At 35.0% G+C, this 4,857-nt stretch overlaps 1 non-coding gene across 1 annotated transcript; it reads right to left on the bottom strand.

Moving 5' to 3' along the window:
• Positions 1-3,043: 3,043 nt before the first annotated feature.
• Positions 3,044-3,150, bottom strand: LOC138388810 (U6 spliceosomal RNA). The gene has a single exon (XR_011234296.1). It is a non-coding gene; the product is annotated as a U6 spliceosomal RNA (small nuclear RNA).
• Positions 3,151-4,857: the final 1,707 nt, after the last annotated feature.

Raw genomic sequence — 4,857 nt, 5'->3', positions numbered from 1 at the left:
AGACATAATGGGTAGTAGTCACTTCTGTCTGGATAAAGTTGAACTGCAGAAACAGAAATGTTTGAAATAAAAAGTCTTACATCTGCCCTATTTAATTTGTTTAGTCATTTTATATGCATAAATCCCAACAGAATTTTCAATAAATTTTTGTCATGTAGTAGTCACTTAAAATTTTCCTTAAGTACGAAATTTCTATAAAATTTCTCCTAAGGAGTATTTTTTAGCTTTTTTAAAAATGAGTATCTTTGAAGAAACAATGATAAAGTATTTAAAAAAACTATGAATGTGTCTATTAGCGACACTTAAAACTGTGCACAGCAGTTTATCTGTGCACATTTCCAGCAAGGTCTTAAACATCCTCTGGCCTCCTGAACATCGTCATCCTGATAAATTGGTTCTTAGCGTCTACTGCATGTCTTCAGTATTATTGGACCATAAACTTTACATTCATTGATATCAGTCAGCTAAATGAAGGCAACTTAAATAGCTACTGCTTATACCAAATTTTCCAGGACAAATGCCACTATTTACTTCACATAATTTCCTTCAATTCACTGAATATATTAATACAATTAAATTAGATTTCATTTTTCAACATCTGAAGATCTTTCAAAGAACTACTTGACAAATTAGTGGGAAAGAGTGTGTGTGTGTGTGTGTGTGTGTGTGTGTGTATTTTAACCTATACATCCTAATTTTTGTTTTACAATGTATAATCACTGTAAGAACATCTCGTGTTAGTGAGATTTTCAATTTCAATTAAAATTTTCACATTCCCACAGCATATTTTTATTCCTTTTTATAAGATAAATTTTATTGTATTTTTCATGTTATGGAAATATTCATTTGCATTATAGAAAACATAAAATACAGATAATCTTCTGAAAATGTAAAATAATAATTATTTACAGTGTCACCATCCACAGCATATTTTAATCTTGGGTCAGTTTCTTTAAAATTTTAAGCACTTGACTTTGATCTATTTCTCATTTCCTACTATATCTATGATTGATATCTCCATTCTATTACTTTTTCTTTTAAAAATGTAATTTTTGTTATTAGTTCTATTTCTTTTATTCCTCCTGCTCTTACCTCCTGAGCTGGTCTTTAAAAGGCAATGTACATTTCCCTGTCCTCCTGAAAGGCTGAAAACCTTTCACTATTCTGAGCCTATTTCCCACAATAAGCAGAAGAACCTTGTCTCAAAGCCAATCCCACTCAATTTTCCATGAAGCCATTCTGCTTATACTCCACTTGGATAGAAACGATTTTCATGAAACTTGAAGTAGAGATTCTTATTTCACTCTCAACATTCAACTTGGCTTTGATCATAGAGACCTGGGCTCCACTGGAGGGCAGAGACTTCTTACTGCCACACGCAGTAAGTGATTTTCACTCCTCCCTGAGATTAAGTTCAGCATTGTCATGACAAGCTGTAGTGCTCTTCTTCTAGTCCCTGAACAGCACTTTTACTTACATGGCCCATGCTGGTTCCCTGCATGAATTCTCTGGCTCAAAGCACTATGTTATTGATTAGTTTGTACCATTCAAAGGTTTAGATGGTGACTGTTTTCAAATCCACTTTGGAAAGATAACACAAAATTAGACAGAAAGCTTATATACTGTTCAAAAACATAAAGAAAAACAAACTCCTCTCTTATAGAAGCTTATAAAGGCTATTAATATAAGTGTGTGCATTTACTTTAAAACATGTAAAATACACCTTAAATGATTTTTCTTTCACTGAAAAGCTCATGGTAGAAATCTCAAGTTAAGAAGAAGCAGTATGCTTTAATTCATTTTTAAAATGCTGAAATAAGTGCTCCATTTAGGTCTATAAAATATTGCAAAAGGCATTTTCATTCATTTGTAATGTTACAAGTTTCTGTTGATCTCTTTGATAAAGCCATTTTTTTCTTTCTTTTTTTATTTCGGAATATTTTAGGGGTACAAAGGTTTAGGTTACATATATTGCCTTTGCACTACCTGAGTCAGAGCTACAAGTGTGCCCATCCGCAGGACAGTGTGCTCCGTGCCCATTAGGTGTGAGTATACCCAACCCCCCCCCCCCCCCGCCCAACATCCAGTGAATGTCTTACTTCCATATGCGCGCACAAGTGTTGATCAATTAGTACCAATTTGATGGAGAGTACATGTGGTGCTTGTTTTTCCATTCTTGGTATACTTCACTTAGAAGAATCGGCTCCAGCTTCATCCAGGATAAGGCAAGAGATGTTAGTTCACCCTTGTTTTCTGTGGCTGAGTAGAAATCCATGGTATAATATACCACATTTTATTAATCCACTCATGTATTGATGGGCACTTGGGTTGTTTCCACATCTTTGCAATTGTGAATTGTGCTGCTGTAAACATTCGAGTTCAGATGTCTTTATTATAGAATGTCTTTTTTCCATTTCGGTAGTTGCCCAGTAATGGGATTACTGGATCAAATGGTAGTTCTACTTTTAATCCTTTGAGGTATCTCCATATAATTAATACTTTCCAAAGAGGTTGTACTAGTCTGTAGTCCCGCCAGCAGTATATGAGTGTTCCTATCTCTCCGCATCCACGCCAACATTTATTGTTTTGGGACTTTTTGATAAAAGCCATTCTCACAGGAGATAAGTGATATCTCATTGTGGTTTTGATTTGCATTTCCCTGATGATTAGAGATGTTGAGCATTTTTTTCATATGTTTCTTGGTATATCTTCTTTTGAAAAGTTTCTGTTCGTGTCATTTGCCCACTTTTTAATGGGGTTGATTGATATTTTTCTTGCTGATTTTCCTGAGTTCTATATAGATTCTATTTATCAGCCCTTTGTTGGCTGTATAAGCATACAAGTATTTCTCCCATTCTGTAGGTTATGCATTTGTTCAGTCATAGTTTCTTTGGCTGTGCAGAAGCTTTCTAACTTGATCAAGTTTATTTTTGTTGATGCTGTGGTTGCTTTTGGGATCTTCTTCATAAATTATTTGCCTAGGTTGATGTCTATAGGAGTTTTTCCAACATTTCCTTCTATAATAGAATTCCTATGGTTTCATAAAAGTATGGAACGCTTCATGAAATTGCATGTCATCCTTGCACATGATCCATGCTAATTTTCTCTGTATCATTCCAATTTTAGTATATGTGCTGCCGAAGGGAGCACTGATAAAGCCAATTTGAGAAGCCATGGATAAAAAAAAAAAAAAATTAGAGCCAGCCACTTGGATATCACTGTGGGATTCTCATTTAGTGTTTTCACTTCAGAATGAATTAAATAAGCAGATAAGTTAACTTTATCTTATATATTTTTGTCCTGGTACTATTAATAGTACTAATTAGTTCAAAAACTATGATCGGGTTTCAACATCACTGTGCCTCAGTTTCTGCAATTATGAGATGAGAGAGATTGACCAAGGGACCTCTAAATGCCCTTCCAGCCTTAGAGCCCAATGACTCCGAGTTTTTGTTTCTATTATCCAGGAAACAAAACAATCAATTATGATAAACTTTAATTTAGGATGGAAAAAGGCGGTTTTACGGGATATGATACTCTTGTGCTCTGTAGTGACTGTGTGGCCTGGGGTAATTTAAGATAATTTCTTCACGTACCAGTGTCCTCACAGGTAAAATGGGAACAATTTCATGGGTCCTACCAGCCTCAGATGTTTTTACACTGTTCTATTGAGAGAAATTAGGTGTAAAGTCACTGTCAATTTTATATTCAAAACAAATATGATATTATACATATGTATTATATATAAAAATATATATCTTCCTCTGACTTATTAATTACACAATGGGCTAAAATATTAAAGTGTGTGTGTGTATATATGTATATATAAAATCTCATTCTCTGACATAAACCTTACCCCATTATATTATTTAAAACTCATTATCTAGCACTATATTTATTTTGTATAGGTCTTATCTTCTGCACTACATTGTTATTCTAAGGGATTGAGCAGTTTCTTGAGTTAGTGGTAATTTGTTCAAACCAGTTATTAAAATGTCCACTGTCTCTACTGTTATAGGTCCATTAGACCCAATTTTAATGCCAAGCTTGGGTTGCAACCAGCCTATATAATTACTGCCATCAAAGATCATGCACTTAGCCTGGGCACTGCTAGGGAGCAAGTGCAGGATCGGATCACCTTTGGTAGAAACTACAGTTGCCTGTTCCCACTCTGGTCTGAGGACATCTCCCTTCATTAATTTTTTTTTTCTAATCAGTTCTATTGACCTATTATTGAAATACAATAAACTGCATATTCAACGAATATAACTAGATAAGCTTTGACATATGTATGAAACCATCATCACAATCAAGATACTGTTCCTATTGATCTTGATGAGTCTTAAGGGAATTCACTGTGTTCCTCAGCTGGATAATTGTCTCCCTAGAGATAGGCTAGGTGATGCTGTGCTATTACACACACCTAAATCTCAGGGATTTATTTCTTGCTCACGCTGTATCTACTTTGGATGGTGGAGCACCGCTCTGCAGCCTTATCATCCTCATTTTGGGGCTAGGATATCAACACAGCCACCCTCTGGAATGTTGCAAGAAACCATGGAGAAAAAAAAGAAAGAAAGAAATTGTGGAAAATGTGCACTGGCTTTTGAAACTCCCACCTTTCACCTGCAAATGACAAACACTGCTCATGTTTCATTGCCAAAGAAATCATACAACTATGCCTGAATTCAATCAAGCAGAGAAATGTAATCCTACCAATGTTCCAAGAGAGAGAAAGAGAGAGAGAGAGAGAGAGAGAAACACCAAATATTTGTGTAAAAACCCACTGTCTTCTCAGTAACCTACTACTATTTTTAATGGCTTCGGTTCTAGGAGATATAAATTTAAAAAAGAGAC

This window comes from Eulemur rufifrons, chromosome 7 (genome assembly GCF_041146395.1).
Source record: "Eulemur rufifrons isolate Redbay chromosome 7, OSU_ERuf_1, whole genome shotgun sequence".
NCBI classification, from domain to species: Eukaryota; Metazoa; Chordata; class Mammalia; order Primates; family Lemuridae; genus Eulemur; species Eulemur rufifrons.
This window is presented reverse-complemented; position numbering and strand designations above follow the sequence as displayed.